At 35.1% G+C, this 23,059-nt stretch overlaps 1 long non-coding RNA gene across 1 annotated transcript in view; it reads right to left on the bottom strand.

The window, feature by feature from the left end:
• The window catches only part of LOC110262082, a 41,315-nt gene continuing 20,310 nt past the window's right edge, over window positions 2,055-23,059 (bottom strand). Inside the window, exon 3 of the long non-coding RNA XR_002346625.1 lies at window positions 2,055-2,183. This is a non-coding gene — a long non-coding RNA (uncharacterized LOC110262082). The remainder of the gene's footprint in view (window positions 2,184-23,059) is intronic.

Below are 23,059 nucleotides of genomic sequence, written 5' to 3'. Positions count from 1 at the left end.
GATTCTATAAGGTCTGCCACTTGATCTCTGTTGAAATAATATATTTAAATATAGGAGTTCCCAGATGGTCTAGCAGTTAAGAACATGGCATTGTCACTGCTGTGGTCCACTTTACTGCTGTGGCTGGGGTTTGATCCCTGGTCTGGAAAATTCCAAATGTTGTAGGCATGACCAAAAACCAAACCAAAACCAAAACAAAAAAATATATATGTGTGTAAATCTATATACATATAGATTTGCATAATAGTTACATAAATAGGACAAATTAAGTGTTTTCAATAGAATCTAGTATGTGTGAAAATGGCATTCATGCTTATGGAGGACTTGTAAAATCAGTGGAACAACAGAATAATTCATTAAATAATGTTATTTACTCTGTGTTAATTTGGATAATGTATTTTAAACAGAAAAATTACCATAGAGCTTATCTCAAACCAAAATTAATTGTGTGGGAATAAAACAAAAATATAAGTAAAATTGTATAAGAAGAAAACAGTATGAATGTTTATTATCTTTTGAAGGAAGAGAAGTACATAGGAGCCTGGTTCATTACTGATCAAAACGGTTAACTTAACATGCTTAATCACATATTAAACAATGAGTATCATACTGTAAATGGAATCCCAACACTTGTAAAGAGTTCAATTTATCTTCAACCTATTGTGATCAGGCCATCACATATGGCCTGATACATGCATCCATTCTTCCAAAGGGCTAGTGAAAATCTGTTTTCATATGGCAATGAGTATTTATAAATCTAATCACTGGGGACAGGCTAGACTAAGTGATGTTTTTCCTTCAAGATTGCAGAAAGCAAAAAGAGAAATATCATCATCATCATTATCATTATTATAATAAACAAGAGTTGAAAAAGTTATGCATTACTTATAAGAAGTGGGATCAAACACTAAGTAAAAATAAGTGGTTAAACAGAGAAAGGGTTATTACATTTAGAAAGCAAGTAACCTTTGCTAACTTCCTTCATTACAGATACTACAAATATCTGTCCAGATAATGTTTGTTTCCTTTACTAAATAAAGTTTAATACACTTAACAGTGTCCAAAATTCATAAACCTGTTAGCTGAAGATTTGTTTCTTTCATAAATCTGGTAAAATTATCATTCTTTATCAATACAAACTCTGCCAATTTCCAACTCAGTTACACTTCTCCTTATGAAATATCTGTGATTTTTGTCTTCTTTTTCATTTTTATAATGTCTCCTATTCTTAAAATATACGTTACATATATCATTTCATTTAAAAATCTTTCCAGTCTGCAATAAATTGTAATATCCTTAGAAAAGTATAATTAGTAATTATAGTTAGTAAATTGTATTTCTTTTATCACCTATCCATGCTTTTTTATGTCTCTACATTATAATTATAAAACTATAACTGCAATAAAAATATTTGCTTCAAAAATATTAATTCCTACTATTTCTAAAAAATAGTTTGAACTTTATCTCTTCATGATCACTTTACCATTCATATTTATAAATGTGATTGATAAATATAAAAATTAACTCATATCAAGATAAATACTTCCTCCAAATATATTCTAAAAAATACCTAGTTTTCCACACAATTTAGCTTTACTCTCAAACTAAAAGATATGAAAATAATCTTTCATTTTCTTTTATGATTTTTTTTTTTTTTGGTCTTTTTGCTGTTTCTTGGGCCGCTCCCACGGCATATGGAGCTTCCCAGTCTAGGGGTCGAATCGGAGCTGTAGCCACCAGCCTACGCCAGAGCCTCAGCAATGCAGGATCCGAGCCGCGTCTGCAACCTGCACCACAGCTCACGGCAACGCCGGATCGTTAACCCACTGAGCAAGGGCAGGGACCAAACCCGCAACCTCATGGTTCCTAGTCGGATTCGCTAACCACTGCGCCACGACGGGAACTCCTCTTTTATGATTATTTTTTAACTCACTACCTATCAGCAAAAACAACACAAGGACAGAATTAAAAACAATGAAAATAATGGGTACTAAAAAAATCAACCAAGACAGAATCCACAAAGTTTAAAAGAAGAACAAACTAGCACATTAAATGAAATTTCATGAAGTTTTATTTGAATTTGATTTAAAATACCATAAATGCCATCAGGAGATGCCTAACAAATCCTTTAATAAGCATTTAATCTTCATGTGTAGGAGTTACAGTCATTAATTCCAAGGTTCCTAAAGAGTAGAAAAATTACATTTTTATAATGTCAAGTGCCAAGTTTACAGAATTCATATATTTCTTTTATTTAAAAATAACAATATGACATTCAATCTGATGCCATGACCTATATTTATGCATATTTAAAGATAAGCCATTTCAGTTATATTTATACTAGAATTATTGGTGGAAAATCACATGGGCACCTGGCATTGAAGAGATTCATGGTACAGGCTGTTTTTCCTTCCTAACAAATAATTCTTTAAAATGGAAATGAGATATTGGGTTTTTTCCTGCCATTATTTCAGTACATTCTTGCTGAAAACTGTTCTTATTTCAATATTATCAGAATAATTGAAAAATATGACATTGTTCCTTACTAAAAATTGATACGGAATATTGATGCGGAACAGGAATAAAATGTGTGCATTGGTTTTGAAGTGCAATTCTTTAGAAGTACTCATATGGTAACTAAATAAAAATCAAGTGTTAGCTTGCTATACATTTATTTGTCTTCATGGAAAGAAAATATGGGTACAAAATATGGGTACAAAACTTGTAAATTTTCTATGATTTGCATTTTGTATGCTTTACCTTGATAAACCATATATTTTCCTAATTTTTCCATTCTGGGTCAACATGGCTTAGGATGCAAGAAACCAGAGTATTTCAAAATAATCCATTTCTGAGTGTTTTATCCAAAACGTCTCAGAATTCTGTGTGCTTAAATGGCAGAAGTTATAGCACTGCTCTCACACTTCAGAGCAAGGTGCCATCCATTCCGTTACACCACTGTATGCCTTTCCATTCTTTTAAGAGTAGCTCAATAGTAATATCTTCGTTTCAATCCCTATTAGAATGTTACTAACCTATGTATGACAAATCAAGTAGACAAAAGCCTATTTTGTTTTTTCATAAATACTTTACTCATTTTTCATTTTTTAGCCAAACATTAGTTTAAAATCCATATAAGCTCTAACACATTTCTTCTTGAAGTAAGATATAATTAGTTAAAATTGAAATAGTTCTTTTGGAAAATAGGATAATATTGGTTTGTAGACTACACAGAATACAATGTGTTTTCCATTAAAGGACAAGACAAAGAGCTGTCAGTTTGGAGAATACAAACTCGTGGAAAACACAAAGCTGTTGGTAATATTTCTATGTTAATGCTAATGGCAGGCAGTTTTCATGATATTTTAGGAAGGTCTGCTAACTAACAACACTTAATTAATATCCCATATCATAATTAATATCCCAACATAACTGAAACTAAAGAGTTTCCAGTTAAAGAAAAAGGGAGGCAGATATAAAGTAGAAAAAATAAGACAGAAGTAAAAGCAAAGATACTGCACAATGAATATGGTGGTCATTTTTTTTTTTTTTAAAGAAAGATTTTTTTTCTGAAAAATCAATCTAAAGCACTATAGGCAGGGGGTCTTGACATCTGAACTGACCATTGCTCCCTGCTGTTTCCATCAACAAAAGAGACACTGTAATTTCCACTGTAATTTCAAACCCTGTGCTATAAAGTTGGCAGTCTGCCCCTCCAGCAAGTTGGAAGATCTTACACACGAATCAAAGGCAATTTTACCTATGTCACGGGGTGATGTTATAAGATGTGCTCTTCTCAAGGAAAGATAATACAAAATCTTATCTTAAAAAACATTGTGAGATGCTAACTAAATCTCCAAATCTCTCTATTATGTCATATCTACCATGCTTAACAGACTACCCGGGAAAAGAGATGAATTAGGAAAAGTGTGAGGAAATCTGTCAAACTTAATAAAATCACTGTTAAATAATTTTAAATAGTTCTCTACATACTGACAGTAAGAGCACATGTTGTTTGATTATTTTAAAATTAATAGCAGAAAGTTAATAATTAGTTTCAGAATTTATGAAAATAGGATGCCTTTAGTTGTCAACACTAAAACCAGGAGCCTAGTGCCTTAGGTAAGTCACTTCTTAGAAGACAGTCTCTCTAAAATTCTATCTTAAATATAAAAACAAGGAATAGCTTTGTCTACTTGTGAATTACTTCAGACAACACTGACTGAAGCAACATACGCTTTTGATATATCGATTTTTTAAATATGAAATTATAGACAAGTTATTTTTAATAATTCAAATTTCTTATTCTGTACAGCTCCCCCCTCAAAGTGTTCCTAAAAGAATCACTTGAATTTTAAGAAAGTGATATATTTTAGAATGCAGCAATGTATCGAAATTTTTCTTTTGCTGTGCCAGTAGAAAGGATACAAAACCATACCTGCATTATGGGAAATAGATGTTTCTGAAACAACTGGTGGTTCAACATATTTTCAGCATTGCTTCATTTAATTCACAGAAGAACTTAATGAGTTAATAGTAATTTCATTTTACAGATGAGAATACAGCATTTCAGAATGAATACAGACTCATTCAAACTTAAAGAAAAAATAAGTAGAAGCTCGAAAGAGCCCCTGGAGCATCTGGCATTGAAGGTCAGCAGGGATTGTGCGCAGGAGCTCCACAGGACTGGGGGAAACAGAGACCCCATTCTTAAAAGGCGCACACAGACTTTCACGTGCACTAGGTCCCAGGACAGAGCGAGGTCTCCACAGAAACCTAGGTCAAACCTGACTGCAGTTCTTGGAGGACATCATGGGAAAACAGGGGTGAATGTGGCTTGCTGTGAGGGAAGGACATTGTAGGCAAAGCTCTCGGGAATATTCAGCAGTTGCCTTTCTCTGGAGGTGGCCATTTTGGGAAAATCTGGCCCCACCCATCAGTCAGTGCTGAGAAGCCCCAGGGCAAACAACAACCCAGGTGGGATCACAGCCCCACCCCTCAGTAAACAGGCTACCTAAAGAGCCTCAGGCACACAGCAGCCCCTAATCCCATCCAGAGACTAAGCCCCACCCACCAGAGGGATTAGAATAGGCTCCACCTACCAGTGGGCAGGCATCAGCCTCTCCCATCAGGAAGCCTACAGCAAGCCCCCCACACCTACTTCAGCCACAAGGGGGGCAGACACAAGAAGTAAGAGAGGCTACAGCTCTATTATCTATAAAATGGTCACCACACCAAAAACCTATAAAAATGAAAAGACAGAGAACTATAACTTAGATGAGGGAGAAAGGAAAAACCCCAGAAATTCAGCAAAGCAATGAGGAGATTCTCAGCCTCCAGGAAAAAAACTTTAGACTGTCGATGCTGAAGATGATGCAAGACATTGGAAATAAACTGGAGGCAAAGATGGATAACTTACAGGAAACACTGAGCAAAGAGATACAAGATATAAAACTTAAACAAGAAGAGATGCAAAATACAATAATGGAAATAAAAAATGCACTAGAAGCAGCCAACAGCACAATACAGGAGGCAGAAGAACGAATAAGCGAGGTGAAGGACAGATTAGAAGAAATTACGGATGCAGAACAGAAAAGAGAAAAAAGATTGAAAAAAAATGAATACAGTCTCAGGGAACTCTGGGACAATGTTAAACGCACCAACATCCGTATTATAGGGGTGCCAGAAGGAGAAGAGAGAGAGAAGGGGACAGAAAAAATATTCCAAGAGATAATAGCTGAAAATTTCCCTAACATGGGGAAGGAACCACTCACTCAAATCCAGGAGGCACAACGAGTACCATATAAAATAAACCCAAGGAGGAACACACCAAGACACATACTAATCAAACTGACCAAAATTAAAGACAAAGAGAAAATCTTGAAAGCAGCTAGAGAAAAGAAACAAGCAACATACAAGGGAACCCCAATAAGGTTATCAGCAGATTTTTCAGCAGAAACTCTGCAGTCCAGAAGGGAGTGGCATGATATACTTAACATGATGAAAGGAAAAAACCTCCAAACAAGAATACTCTACCCAGCAAGGCTCTCATTCAGATTTGAAGGAGAAATCAAAACCTTCACAGATAAGCAAAAGTTGAGAGAATTCAGCAACACTAAACCAGCCTTAAAACAAATACTAAAGGAACTTCTCTAGGCAGGAAAGAAAAGATCAGCAACAGGAAACAAAAATTTCACAAATGACAAGGCTCACCAGTAAAGGTATATATACAGTAAAGATATGAAATCATCCATGCACAATTATACCATCAAAATCAGAAATCATGAGAAGAGGTGGGTACAAATGCAGGACACCGGAGATGAACTTGCAATTAAGAGAACAACAACTTAAAACAATCTCATATACATATAGACTCTTACATCAAAACTTCAGAATAACTGCAAACCAAAAATCTACAATTGATACACAAACAAGGAATCTCTGGAGAAGAAATATATCTCATAGTAAATAAGTGCATAATCCACCATGAAGGGGGTCATTTGACATCATTCTTGGAATGCTGAAGTCTTCTTAGATCTGATTCTGATTTCCTCTCCATCAAAGAACTTATGATAATTATAATTAAATAATGCCACTGTACAATTAAATAATACAGTTCTACAATTGTATTATTAATAACCATTTCTCTCCATGGTAAAATGTAGTCTATAATGTCTTATCACATCACCTAGAATGGTGTAATGCCTTTATTGAAGAATCAATGAGATGGAACAAATTGTGAGGACATATTTATATAGTTACACTGTTTTTTAACCAACTTACGCATTTTATATTTTACTTATCTTCAGAGGGTGTATTATTTTTGTTATGCTTACCAGTTGTTATTCTTTTTACTATGCTATATAAAATATTTGATGGTATATAAGGCTTTCTTCTTTATAAATTTTAGTTGCATAATATAACAATTTAATATAATGCTAATTTTTAAAGAAAAATTGAAATGTAATAGATAAAACTAAGTAGTAAAGATGAAAGCCATAAAATTGGGATAAAGTATAGAATAAATTTCCTATTTGTCTCAGCATATTTTCCATTCCACTTCTCCAGTGGGAGTCACTTAATCTGTTTCTTAAGATCCATGTTATAATAATCTGTGTGAATGTAATTGTGTGTAAATGTATGTATTTTATTCTGTAATAAAAAGAAAAAAAAGAAAAAAATAAGTAGAAGCTTAGCAAATACTTAGAGTCTGAGCCTAATGATTTTTTTAGGGTAGCATTTCCCATCAAATCATAGTTGCTCAAAATTTATTGGGCGTTTAAGAATAAAATGGGCTTGAAACCTTTGTGAAACATTGTGTTAGGATTTGGATAAAAGTTTTGTTACTTCACATTTCCTAAGCACTTTTATTATTGGTTCATTAAGATTATCCCAAACATATTGTACTATATAGCCCTTTTGCTTCTCTCCTTGGAGTATTCTGTCACTCTGACATTTGATAAAACACACTCTAGAAAAAGCTGAGTCCAGACAATTCAATGATTCATCTTGATTTTATTGATTATTTAATATATGTCAAGTACTTTGCCAGACTCTAGGCAATCAGTTTTGTATGGCATAGTCCTGCAAAAAACTGACAGCTTAAAACTGAACACTATTACATTACCCTGCAGTGTAATAAAGGTAGAAATATATTCAGAGAAATATGGTATACAGAATAGTGGCACCTAACAGCCTGAGTTCAGGAAAGAACTTATGCTAGAAGGTGGTATTTAAGATAACCTTAAAGAATGATCAAAATGAAGCCTCGTTATGTACTACATAATTGGCGTAACTAATTTATGAATATTATTACTTGGATTTTGCATTTCATGATAATGAATTTTATACCGAGAAATGTCCAAATTTGAACTTACATTTTCTTCTTTTATTTTGTATACATTAAAAGTGTGAATTTCACACACATACACACATATATAAAACATATAAATACATATTTATATGTTTTTCTTCCTTTACTCAAAAGCAAATCATTTATTCCTCATAGTGATTCAGGCCAATTTTCTACATTCATGTATGAAGTGCTCTTTATATTATCTTTAGTTAAGCTACTTTATGAATAAAATGCAAATGAAATTTTACAAAACTTCCTATTCATTGTATCATCTGTTTTCTAGAAATCCAACAACAATGAAGCAGTCTAGGGAAAAATAGTTACAAGCCAGAGATAGAATACATAACTTCTATTCATTTTAATTTATATTAGAATTTATAATTATGGTTAAGATGAACATATGGTGGCTAGAGTAGAGTGAAGAGATTTACATATCTTAACTACTGAAAACAACTAAATTACTCAACAGAACTGCCAAGAATAGACATTTCAGAGCTCTGAAAATCAAGCAGAGACAAATAACAAATTCAAAAGAGTTTATCCATGAAAAACTCTCAAACTTCCATGAAGAACAGTAGTTTTCTTGTCTTGAGCTGCTCTATAAGAAGTTCTATAGAAATTGTCCAAACTAAAATGAAAGACACTAGTCAGAAATATGAATCCACATAGTTTATAATTAATTTCTTTGCATATTTGACTTCAAAGGCAACTGCATAAAGTAAGAGTTATAAAAATGCACTGATGTGACTATAATTTATTAATATGTAATTTGTATGACAATGACAGGACAAAGGATGAGGGACGATAAAACTATATTGGACACATTTCTTTTTATACTATCAAAATTAAGTTTCTATTATCAAAGTATATTGTTTTAAGTTAATATATTAATTGCCAATCATTAAAAAATAACAAAATAGCCAAACAGCAATGGAATTATAATGATACACTAAAAAATATCTATTTACCACACACACACAAAAATACTATCATGGAAAAAATTGTGGTACAAAAATATTTCCTGATCTCCTGAAAGCAATTAAAACCATTTCTCTGGCTATACATCAATGCAATAGAACTGAAAATAAATTCTCATATTTATGGTCAACCGAGTTTTAACAAAAATTGTGAAGACAATTCAGTGTGGTAAAATAGTCATTTAAACAAATGTTGCTGCAGTAACTGCATATCTGATAACCAAAAATGCATGCAAAAATTAATTTGGGGAGTTCCAGCTGTGGCTTAAGAGGGTTAAGAACATATCATAGTGACCTTGAGGATAGGGGTCTGATCTTCGGCCTTCCTCAGTGGTAAAGGACTGGGCATTGCCACAAGCTGCTGCATAGGTCACAGATGCAGCTCAGATCCAGTGTTGCCATGGCTTTGGAGTAGGCCTCAGCTGCAGCTCCAATTGGGCCCCTAGCCCAGGAACTTCCATATGCCACAGGTGCGACTATAAAATGAAGAAAAAAATAATAATTTGGATGCTTTCCTCATACAAAAACACAGATTGACTCAAAACGGAACAGAGACATAATTTGTAAGAACTAAAACAAAAAACTATTAAAAGAAATCATAGGACTAAACTTTTGACACACTTAGGCCAAGTCTTCCTAGATACAGAACCAAAAGCATGAGAAACCAACAGAAATAGCTAAACTGGACATCATTAACATTAAAAGTTTTTATGCTTCAAAGGATACTCTCAAGAAAGTGAAAAACAACACATACAAGACAACACTTTTATAAATCATTTATCTGATAAGAAACTATATATAGAAAATATAAAGAACTCTTTACAACTCTGTAATAAAAAGACAACCTAATTAAAAACGGAAAAATAATTTGAAAAGACAATTCTCCAAAGAGGAATCAAATAATTACTTGTAAAAATGCTCAACATTATTAGCTCTCAGGGAAACACAATGACAACCACAGTAAAACACCACTTTACATATACTAGAATTGCTAAAATCAAAGAGACGGAAAATAACAAGTGCTGGTGAAAATTCAGAGTTTAGAATCTCCTAAATTGCTGGTGAGACTGTGTAACAGTGCACCTACTCTGGAAAACAGTGAGGCAGTTCCTCAAAATGTTACACATAGAGTACCATATAACCTAATAATTTCACTTCTAGGTTTATAACCCCCCAAAAATGAAGGCATACGTTCACATGGAAACTTAATTAATTAATGTTCATGGCAGCATTATTCATAGAAGCCAAAGTTAGAAACACCCCAGATACAGATCACCTGATGAATGAATAAATTTGATGTACTTACACAATGGAATATTATTCATCAATAAAAATCAATAAATGTCACAATATGGATAAACCCTGAAAACATTCCACTAAGTAGTAGAGGCCAGTCTTATAAGGCATATGTTATATGATACCATTTATACTAAATGTTTAGAATAGGCAGTCCATAGAGGAAGTAGATTAGTAGTTTCCAGGTGTGTCTGGGTAGAAAGGGAGAGAAGAGAGTGACTGCTATGGGTACAGGGTATTTTGGATGGTAATAAAAACATTCCAAAATTTGATAGTGGTGATGGTTGCACAACTTTGTTAATATATGAAAATGTATTTATAAGTATAAATTTTATGTCCACAAAACTATTTTTAACCTCCCCCCAACACACACACATACTGAGATACTGCTACACAATAAGAAGAATGGCTATATTTAAAAACAATGGCAATAAGCTGGTTTGGGAGTTTGTGGAACAAATGGAATCCTTAAACACTGTTGGCGGGAATGTAAAAGTTTTAGCCACTTTGAAAACTACTAGACAATTCTTTAGAAGACTGTATGGGGGAGTGATGCAATGGGTTAAGGATGTGGTGTGGTCACTGCTGTGGTGCTGGTCACTGCTGTGTCACAGGTTTGATCCCTGGCCCTGGAACTTCTGCATGCCATGGACGTGGCAAAAAAAAAAAAAAAAAAAAAAAAAAAAAAAAAAAAGCGGATTTTTTTGGAAATTCAGTAAGTCTGCACTTTCATCCCTAGATTTCTATCCAGAAGCAATGACTATACATCCATACAAAGCCTTGTATGTGAATGTGCACAGCAGGATAATTCAGAAGAGTGAACTGTGGCTATCAACTGCAAATGTTGCCTATCTAATGCAAAAGCACATGATCAGCAATAAAAATGAACGAACTATAGATACATGGTCTAACATGGATAAACCTCAAAAACCTTATGCTAAGTGAAAAAAAAAACCCACACATAAAAGACTTATCACATTTATGTGGAATTTCCTAGACAGGCAAACTTGTAGGAGATCAGGAGTTGCTTGGAGCTGAGGATGGGAGTGGATACTAACAGAAAATAAACACAAGTGAACATTTCAAGGAACTGTTCTAAAACTAAATAATGTTTTGGTTACGTAGCTTGATAAATTAAAGATAACAATTTTATACACACTGAATGTAAGTTATACTTCAAAAAAACTTTAAAAAGAGTAAATTGTTTATATTATTTTTATCCTTTAAAATTTAGGCAACGAATACACATTATCTTCCAATCTTATAATTTGCCTATTTCATAACATTGCTCCTTCTAGCTCTATGTCAAGGACACAGAGAAGGCTCCTGATGTATGAAATCCTCATTCTAACCTTTGTAACAATGAAAAATCACAAACTATAGCCTCTGTTTCACATAGAATCATAATTAAGAATCTGATTTCCCTGAGAGTATCAAAAAAAAAAAAAGAGTTAACTGCTGCTTGTATATGGTGTATTAGTCAAGATTATTAATCATATGAATGGTAATGTGAATTCTAAACCTTAGAAACAGCCTTGAGTTTGTAAAATTATACTCAAGTTGAGGATTAAAAAGTTTTTCACATGAATTTTATTATTCATGTGAAGTTCAAAGATAGCTGAAGTCAGTGGGAGAAAATATTACCCTTTTTCAACATTTTCATGGAGCAGAAGGAAATAGATCAATCCCAGTCTATTTTTCAAGGGTGTTCTCTATTCTTTCCCTTGAAAGGAGGAGAGACTAATTAAAACTTCAGTGAGAGTCTAACATCTGTTAGGACTTGTTTTCCTTGACAGGCGTCATCCATTGACAGCGTTAACCCAGTCCCAACACTCAACACTCATTTAAATTCCCTGCCATAAAGGAGTGATCATCTTATTTCCCTGTTTTTGAAACCACGCTATCCAATTCCAGTGTTTAAGCTGAACATTATGTCGGTTATCAATTTATTGCACCTCAGTTCCAAATACATAGGGATATAATATGTAACACATGTGATATGACTATTATATATATAAAATATACATATATGTATACATTTATACATAGGCTTTCTGATGATATAGAGTTCCTTTAAGCATCTCTCCTTTACAGTGAACATAATACAAAGCTTTCTCAGTAGAGGGCACTAGAGGGACACTGCAAAAGAAAGGCCTTGACTTGGTTTCCAGCTCTTGCTTAGTGAGTCAATGGTACGGAGGTAAAGACATCAAGGGGAGTTCTGCACAAGCCTGTGGCCAAAAGCATGCTCTCTTGGTGACACTGCAGCCCAGTGTGGTCTAGATATCACCTTCATGTGGTTCTCTTGATTCAGAAATCAGTGTCCCAAAGATCTTCTACCCACATTGGCACCCTGATTCCTTCTGCATGTCCCTAAACTGTGTGCCTGCAATCCAGAGGGTTCCCTCCAAACCACGACCGCTTCTTGCTAACTGCACCATCAGTTACTCCTGCTGCTCTCTGGCGGGCTGTTTACTTCTTGTCCAGTGACCTCAGACTAGATTTGGCCTAGGCAAATCAGTGAATATTTCTGATAATTCAGTAGGTGGAACTACACCTTCTCCAATAAAATCTAGATACTAGCCTTCAGGGGTAGGGAGATTCATTTTTAAGTTGTTCCTTCTATGGGTATTCTCCCTCAGCTCTAAGGTACCAAATAGAGTTTCCTTATATCAAATGTTCCCTATTTCACTCACTGTGTGGCTTCTATGTCTTCATTCAACCTAGACTGATGTATTACCTAACACAGCTTCATTAGCATAGCTGGTTGCATAACTCTGGACTTTTTTCTTTTCTTTCCGCCTCTTTTCTTGATGGTGAAATTGGGATCATTTATTACTTTTCTAGTATTAAAATGAGACTATTAAAATACTTAAATAAAAGGGAAGAAAAAGTATACAATTCTACGTTAAGTATGACAATGTTGTATAAATCACTACACACATCCCAGAACTTTTTCATCATCCCAAACATAAATTATATATCCATTAAGTAATACCTCACAATTTCTTCCCATCCCCCACCTCTGGTAACCTCTGTTTGATTTTCTATCTCTATGAATTTATCTAAATACCTAGTGTAAATAAAATCATACGATATTTTTATTTTTGTGTCTGACTTATTTCACTTTTTGTATTTCCAGGTTTCATTCATGTTATAACATGTATCAGAGCTTCATTCCTTTATATGGCTGAATAATATCCCCCTGTATATATATATTACTTTTTTCAATCCATGATGTATTGTTAGACATTTGGGTTTTTTACACCTTTTGGCTATTTAAAAAAATGGTGCTAAGAACACTGATGTACAAGTGGCTGAGTCCTTGTTTTTAATCATTTGGGTATATAGTTAACTAAGAGAGAAACTGTTATCTAATGTAAATCTTTAAGTTTCTGGGAAATGGCCAAATTGTTTTCCACAGTGGCTGTACTACTTTCATCAGCAATGCATGACGCTTCCTTTTCTTGGCATCCTCAAGGCTTATTATTCTCCAGGCTAATCAAAATGTGCAATCCCAAATTCTTGGAGGGTAAGGTCCATACTGGCTACCTGTTCCAGGAATGTTGGCTCCTATTGGTATAGTAAGATGAGGAATGAGTTATAGTAACTGGTTCATGCAAACCACTCTCTTATCAAAGAACATCAGTCTCTGCCTTCATAAAGCATTACCCTGATTGTTAAAACTCTCCGACGAGGTTGCATGGTTCCAAAGCAGTTGATTTTCATTGCTCTTTCCAGCTAATTGGTCACTTCAGTGAGAGGACCAACCTTTAGAGCTTCCTACTTTGTCATTTTTTTTTGTGGTATCAGTTGGCATGTTTTAAAAAATGCATTCTCTCAATTGATTAGAACCTGGAATAAAGAGCTTTTGAGCAGGTAGTGCTTAACTTCCAAAATATGGACCATAGCCTGAGATATTTTTAGGACCATTAGCCAAGAAATCTTCAGGATCTTCAGCATCTGAGAGACATTATACCAATCAGGAAGTCCAAGTTTTGAATGTGGCAATGACAATAGATTCATTATGTGCCAACCATAACATTGATGGTTAATGTTAGAGGTAATTCACTAGAGTGGGATGAAGGTACAACTGCTTCTACAGATATATATATATATATATATATATATATATATATATATACACACACACACACACACATACATACACATAAGCAATAAAATAAATAAATGGCTTCTGAATAAGACAATATCACTGGACTTGAGCAGATGAAGAAATTGAAAAATTATAAACACTGACTTTTTTGGACTTCAATTTTCAAGGAGAGGGATTATTTTATACTTTGATTATCTCTGTAAGTTTAATGATGGCAGAGTTCTTATTCCTCAAGTTAGAGAATTATTTTATAACGTATCATATTATTTAGAATATTATTATGCTATTATTTGCATTACATAGTCACTACTGGCAAGTTATTAAATAACATAGCTGCTTTTATGTGAGGTAAGAAACAAAATTCAGGGTAAAACTGTGTATGATTCACTTCAGCTATTTATAGGCAGCAGTTGAGAAGTCCTACAGGGGTTCTAAAAGATAAATAAGAAGCTGTGGTAGATACAGAGAGAATTGCCCCACAGTGGTGGGAAAGGACTCTGGTAAATCGTTATTTATTTCCCCTGAGTGGGCACAGGTCCAGCCCCAGGTTGACCTTAGTTTTGATTATTAACTCCAGGGAACTAAAAAGAAAGTGTTCAAAGAAAAATTCTCACCCATCTTACCATTCATTCATTTCTCGTCCACTGCTCTGGAGGGAATATTGAGTTAAATAGTCTTTGGTTTAAAATGCCAATTTGTCCTCAAAGTAATAAAGTAGGGCATAATCCATATAAACATGTGATGTTGGTGAATGTATATACCCATTGAGCCATGCATCTCATTATCACATTGAAATTGGGCAACAGTGGTCTAATTCTGATTTTTTTTTTCATTTTTTTTCTTAGACACTTACTCCCAAAGCACAGTGTTTATCTCGTACGATTTTGTTTCTTTTTGTGCTAAGATCTTCTAGTAAAGCCATTTCCTCTCATTGAGAAAAAAGGATAACCATTCTCAAAGTGCTTTGGCTATAACTAGGTTAGGTTCAAATCAAGGCAAAATATGGAAACTTACATGCAATTTCCAAGAAAAAATCGCCAATAACACATACATGCACATATGCGCACACACAAACACACACACATGTGCACGCATACACATCCTTTATCTGAGTTCATTAGTGAATTCTCATTAGGTCAGATGGAGAAAAAGCGAATTTTTGACACCATCAATCTATCAGGAGTGGATATACTTTTTTAAAAAATGTATTAAATGTGCTCTACTAAATCTATGGTGCATACGAAATTATTAAAACAAAATGAAATTAACCAAGGAATAGTAGTTTTTGCCATACATATTTTCTCCAGAGAATTGAAATCTCATTTTCAAATACATTCTCAAAGAATAACATATATTGTAAGGAAACATAGGCAACAGTATTTTTATAATGAGGATGTATAGTGCATCAAACTTGAAGATGAACAATGACACAGTCAGAAACTCCAAACAAATCTGTTGTCTCCACTTTACCACATTTATCTATAAATTTAGAATCCTTTTCTAAACAAATTCTGCATTCATCTCACTTTTCTACTAATGCATGATTATTACCTACTGGTTTCCAAGGCACTATAATTTGAGCACACAAATATCTCCCCTAAGCTTGAACAATTTTAAAAACTGTTTGTCAAAATAAGGCAAACTTATTTTAGAACAAAATACATTTCTATAGTAATGGGAGACTTATCAGTATTAGTGTCATGTTCAACTAAAAGGGGGAAAAATATTGCCAAACTAACAAAAGGTTTATATAAAAATTTTAGCAGCACAAAGCTATTATGCTTCATTCCTAACTGTTACTGCTAATGTGATTCTATAATCATTTGCATTAACTTATAAAGAAGCTAAATAATAAAAAAACTATCAAGTTATCCATGTTTATCATCTGAAAATAAAAAAATAAACAAAATACAAACTATTCTCATTTTTACCACCGTGAACTGTTATTACTATAGTTAACATTTACTATTACAGGAGTTCCCATTGTGGCTCAGTGGTTAACAAATCCAACTAGGAATCATGAGGTTGTGGGTTCAGTCCCTGGCCTTGCTCAGTGGTTAAGTATCTGGCGTTGCCGTGAGCTGTGGTGTGGGTCACAGACGCGGTTTGGATCCCACGTGGCTGTGGCTCTGGCGTAGGCTGGCAGCTACAGCTCTGATTCGACCCCTAGCCTGGGAACCTCCATATGCCAAGGGAGTAGCCCTAGAAAAGGCAAAAAGACCAAAAAAAAAAAAAAAATTGACTATTACACTGAGATGGGTTTTTCTATGAGAGCCTTGAGATTTAGGTAAGCCAGCTTTTGACTGTTGATGTCTGTGAATTTCTCTGAAGTGCTGCTATAATTCCCATGGTCGGTCACCTTTGCCTCTGGGTCCTGTTTCCAAATGCCATGTAGGATTTTTATTCTGGAATTTAATTTCTGTTCTGCAATCTATCAACTCAGATTTGAAAGTCAGGCCTTTCCATATAAAAAGTTACTCAGTAAAACAACTTGAGCTTAGTAAACTCCCTCAAAGAATCTGTGCATGGTGCAGAGGAGTTGTAGAACATGCAGCCAAAGGCATTTTGTATCTCAGCAATGAAAATTGATTAATTTCAATATCATGTACTTGTTTTTATTAAAGTTCTTTGGGAGAAAAAGAACAGTGCCCAGCATGTAATAAAAGCTATTTAAGTGTTCTAATTTTCATTTTGGGTATTCACACCTGGGGTTCTTTCACTGGCCCCTCCCCAGGCAGTCTCCCCCTCCCCTAGTCTAAGTGACAGTGCCAGGTTCCTATGTTCCTAAATATTTGTCTAACTTTATAAAATTCCTCTTCTATTCAAGGTAGAATTTACTTTGTACAGAGGTTGGCTCTTCTCATTTATTCTTTATCAATTTTAGGTCCTTTAGGTTTCTTTCGTCTGTCAGCATTCATTTTATGAGGACATCCTTCTCAATGTTCTTGACTAGTAGAAAATTCTGTTATCAGCTATTTAATTAAATCATTTGACTCTCACTATTGGGGAACATATAAAAACAGGGTCTTACTATATCTTCTTATTTATAATCTAGTTGTGTTTCTTAACCATATATCTGAAACTTTTCCCACGACTATATAGCTATAGAAGCACAGGAGCATACATTAGCAAGAGGTACAGATGATCATTAATGTGAGGCTTCTCAAAGAATTTCATGGCTTGCTCTCTTTATACACTAAAAGGCGTCCCTAGAAAAATGACTAATTTTTTCACATCATAGTATCCACCAATTATAAATGAGTACTTACATAAAATGATGTTTGAGTAAATACAAATACTACCTCTCTCTGAATACTGGAATAATAACTTTTACTTCAGGTTGATATTTTTAGCAAAAAGACAAGAGGAAAATACCTACTGGAAAGGAAATGGCTGAGGCGAACAGAGCAGGGTGACTGTGTCCAATCGGTATCTGCAAATGTATTTTTTTAACAAACTAAAATGTCTGACATAAGCTCATTTTGTATTTTAAAGTGCATGAATACAAAGACATTTTCTAAGTCACTGACAAGAAGGTTTTTCCGGCAGAATAGGTTAGCTTATGTGGCAATAAAAAAACTAACATCTCTGTGGTTCAATACAACAAAGATTTAATTCTCATTCATATTAGGTGTCTAAGAATAGACCATTTTTGCTTTTGTGGTTTTCATCGTTACTCTAAAACTGAAGGTGATGACAACTCACTATCTGGAAGATGCTCATGACCTTAGCAGAGGGTAAGAGAGTTTTGGAGGGTCTTGCAAAGACACTTTAATAATCTGGACTGAAAGTGATATGTAACACCTCTGCTATCACTCACTGACCAGAAGGAAGCACAAGGGCACATTCAATCACAAGAGCACAAGAAAGCTCAATTCAACCTGGTGTCCCAAAGGAGGGATAACCAGAATTATTTGATAAGCAAGTACATAATTCATTAATGTGAAATTATATCTGTAATTAGCAGTATGCTGAAACTAGCTCATAGCAGTTTGGAAGAGTTGGTTTTGCCTGTCTCTTCCCAACCCCTTACTCAGTGAAATCTTTTCGGAAGCTTGAATGTTTGCACCATGAATATTGGCAAATACCACAAATTAGGGCCTTTTTCTCTCCTTGAAAGCCAACTGTTACATATATAGCACACCACCAAGTGTACCTTTATGAAGAAAAACAAAAAAAAATTTTTTTTTTTTTTTTTGTCTTTTTGCTATTTCTTTGGGCCACTCCCGTGGCATATGGAGGTTGCCAGGCTAGGGGTCTAATCGGAGCTGTAGCCTCCCGCCTACGCCAGAGCCACAGCAACGCGGGATCCGAGCCGCGTCTGCAACCTACATCACAGCTCACGGCAACGCTGGATCGTTAACCCACTGAGCAAGGGCAGGGATCGAACCCGCAACCTCATGGTTCCTAGTCGGATTTGTTAACCACTGCGCCATGATGGGAACTCCAAAACAAAAAAATATTTAAAAATAGGTCTAGCCAAAGAAGAACAAATCTTTAATGCTCATATCTTAACAATTTCAAAGATTTCTGTAGTGTCCACTACATCTGTAGAAAATGTTTATGAATGAGAAAATAATATAATTGAAAAAATTCATTATTTCTGCCTAAGTTCTTTCCTGAGCTAAGATTCTTAGATAAGCAGATGACTGATTTTCTCCATAGTTAAAAACACTCGGTTTCAGCTTCCTTACAAACAAAAATAACATATTGAGACCTTGATGAAACTGCACATTTTAAAACTCCATGATATTGTAGACTAGACCTATCAAAAGGCTATCAAAAGCCTTCCAATTCTAGAGAGCACTTATTTTCAGAGCTGAGTTAATAATATCTGCAGTGTCTTACAAATTTCATTACAACACGTTAAGTCATAGTCTAGAGCAATTCATTATTCAATTTCCTTAAACTTTAACTATATTCAACTTCTTAAAAGGTATTTGCCCTAGGAATTTGCTTCTCTAAGTTAAAGCAAATAAATATATATTCCCAAAGTCATTTACAATGTCTTGCTTCTGACAAAATTAGGTTCTTATTAATTAAATATCCTCTGGTCAAAGAGAAATTGAACCAGACAGGTTAAACAGACAAGGAAGACTGAATTCAAGACTATCACAATAGGAAAGAGAGATTAAATTCTATTTTATGGGAAGTGGGGAGAAGGGAGGTGAATGGGTTTTTAAGTGTTTGTCTGAGCTAGTGGAAAAGCACTAAAGGATGCTGCGGGGGTGGGAGGGAGGTTCTTGCCAACTGGCACTTAGCAAAGTTTGGTTCCTACTCTTCTTCAAAGACAGAAAGAGAGGGGCACTATCTTCCTTGATGATTATTGGAAAAGATAATCTAAACCATTCAGAAATATATATCTGGGTTATAAAACTGGCAAGATATTGGGAAAACATTTACATCTCAAAAGACCAGAGAAAGAATTTGTGCTTAAAGGTTTTCTAGAGTAAATGCTCTAAGAAAAGGGAGACAAGCTTCTTTTTGTTTTGTCAAGTTGAGGGGAATTTTCAAAGCCTTTGTGGTCACTCCTAATACTTTAAAATAAGACAATATGTCCAATAGTTTGGTGTTAGTCAATGGTCACATGAAATAGTACTTAATGATTTTTTGCAAAAGCTGCTAGTCCAGGACTTCCCGTTGGGGCTCAGTGGGTTACGAAGCTCCCTAGTATCCATGAGGATGTGCGGTTTGATCCCTGGCCTCACTCAGTGGGTTAAGGATCTAGTCAGTTAAGGATCTAGTGCTGCCATAAGCTGTGACACAGGTTGCAGTTGTGGCTTGGATCTGGTGTTACTGTGGCTGTGGTGTAGGCCGGCAGTTGCAGCTCTAATTCGACCCCTTGACTGTGTGTTCGCAGAGTTCATGGAGTTCATTCTTCAACCGCAGTGAACAAGAACCCGGATTCTGGTACCATCTTTCTGCAGAATGGGGATGGTAAAAGCCATTCTAATGAGATCTCATATAAAAATGAGGAACATGTTATCAAAAACTAAAGGAAATGTGATCCTAGCTGCAAGTGGCAAAGAACTTGACTGAACTGTGTTTGTCTTTTATGGATGATAGAACTTGTTAGTAATGAAACTGAGTATCTGGCTGAAGCTATTTCTAAGCAGTGTTGACAATATGGCTTGGCTGCTTGACTCCCTGTAGTGAAATCTGAGAAGAGATCAACAACTTGATGAAATCATTCATCAAAAGAGAAGCAGAATTAAAAGACTTAGAAAATTCTCAGCTTATCTCTATTGCAAAAAATGAGATACTAAGGGTATGGCCAAAGATCCTTTGATAATGAGATTACTATGGATCAGCTATCTCAACCGAAGTCAAGGAGCAAATCCTTAAAATGTGGAAGAATGGCCCTGAAGATAATTCAGAGATTAGGAAAGCTGACACTCCCATCACAGACCCAGAGTATAAGCCAGCAGCCAGAAAGCAGAGTGATTTCAAAGGAGAAGCTGTCAGTGCCTGTGGGACCTCAGTGAGCATGGCTTGGCACTGCCCTCTATCACAAGCTCCCTGCACTCTGGTTCTACATTCTTTGGCCACTCCAGGTGAGGTTCCTATAGGCCTTGATGTGATATAGGCCACAGTGGCCACTCCTCTGAAGGGTGGAAACAGAAGACTTGGGTAGCTTCAGTGTGTTGCCATTTCTCCACTAAGCAGATACATGAGCCCTGTGGGCCTGGCTGTCTCCATCTTGGTTTCAAGGACAGAGCTGCCTGGAGTCACAGGTGTGCAAACAAGACACAGAGCTGCTTCCAGATGGGATAACTTCAAAGAATAATCAGGGGGGCATGGCCTAGGAACAAAGGTACTACGGAGAGGGAGTCACCCAAAGCTATGGGGGCAGCAAGTTTCGTGATCAGGACGGCCACCTTAATTTGTCCAGAAGATGATACTTCTGCCCCATGGAGCCTAGAGAGTAGAGCATCAGGCCAAAAGGGGATGTTCCTGAGCCTCAAGCTTTAGTGAACATTTTTGATCCCATGAGGTTTTGGATTAAAAGAGAACTTTCACTCCTTTTTCCTTTCCTATTTCTCTCATTTATAATGGAAATGTCTATCTGATGCTTGTCACACCACTATATTTCAGAAGAGCATAACTTGTTTGGGTTCACAAGTTCACTACTGGAAAGCAATTTGCTTCATGATAAATTATATCTTGATTCTCACTCAAATCTGATTTAGATGATATTTAGAGGAGACTTTTTGACTTGGACTTTAAAGCTGATAATGGAATGAGTTAAAACTTTTCTATTGAGATGGAATAAATGTATTTTTCATGTAAGAAGGACACAGATTTGGGGTACCAGGTGTGGAATACTATAGTTTGCCCCCCCTCAAATTTTTATGTTAAAATCCTAATTCCCAGTATAGTAATATTTGCAGGTAGAACCTTTGAGAAGTGATTGGGTCGTGAGGGTGGCATTCTTCTGAATGGGATTGGTGCCCTTATAAAAGAATGTCCATAGAGTTCCTGTGTCCCTTCTTCCATGTGAGTACAGTGAAAAGACAGCAATCTATGAAGTAAGGAGCAAGTGCTCATTGGACACCAAATATGCTGAAACATTGATCTTAAGACCCTACAGCCTCCAGAACTGTGAAAAATAGATTTCTGTTGTTCATAAGCCACTCAATCTATGGTATTTTGTTGAAGCAGCCTGAATAGCCCAAGACATATACTGAGGCTTGCCTTTTGCATAATTATATGCCATGATTTAGCTCCTAATAATAGTTAATGGCACCTATGTTGTGAAATATTTACTTTAAAGCATAAATTTGAAAAACTAGAAAAGTTGAGCTAAAACTCCACTTGGAGGTTAAGATACCTAAGTTCAGCCCAGAAACCCTTAGAGAAGAATAAGGTGCTGATAAACATAATAACATATAAATAGAAATAGTTCCACGCACGGATGGTCACCCGATATATCACAGAGGTGGCACTAGAAACCACTGACAAAAAGAGGACTATTCAATAAAACGTTCCTTCAAATATTGGATATCCATGTATGAAAATCATTACATTGTATCCCTATCTAACACTATACATTAAAAAAAAGAAATCAATTCCTTGTGCTTCAGAGCTCTACCAATGAAGAAAAAATTATGGACATTTTAGAAGATAAAAAATATTTTCATTACTTAAGGGTAAGGAATAATTTCTTAAAACTAAACACAATTAATTACTAATTATGCAATAAAGGATTACTGCATTCAATAGCATTCCAATCATTCTTTTATAAAGACAGTGTAAACAACACCATGTGAACATATGTTCACAACACTCCTAACTAACAAAATATGTTGAAAACTCCAAAATTCAATTAGAAAAAGAAGAGGGAACTCATTTAAAAATAAGAAGACTTAAATGCCCATTTCACCAAAAAGGAAATCCAATTATGCAACCAACAAATGAAAAGATGTCAACAAGTTACTAAAAATTCAAATTAAAGTCACAATGTAAATCTATTCCACATATATCAAATAAGAACAGATTTCAAATTCTAATTTTACTAGAATGTGGATCAAGGGAAAAACTCACATGCTGTTATGAGTCTATAAACTGTTATTGTCACTTTGGAAAGTGTTTGAAATTATCCAATAAATCTGCATTCTTATATACACCACAACCCATCAATTTCAGTCACAGATTTATACCTTAGGTTCTCATACATCTGCACTAGGATATTTGTACAAGAATATATACAATATGGGAGTTTCCATCGTGGCTCAGTGGAAACAAGTCTGACTAGTATCCATGAGGATGCAGGTTCAATCCCTGGCCTTGCTCAGTGGGTTAAGGATCCGGTAT

The sequence above is a fragment of the Sus scrofa genome, chromosome 8, assembly GCF_000003025.6.
Source record: "Sus scrofa isolate TJ Tabasco breed Duroc chromosome 8, Sscrofa11.1, whole genome shotgun sequence".
In the NCBI taxonomy this organism is placed as follows: domain Eukaryota; kingdom Metazoa; phylum Chordata; class Mammalia; order Artiodactyla; family Suidae; genus Sus; species Sus scrofa.
This window is presented reverse-complemented; position numbering and strand designations above follow the sequence as displayed.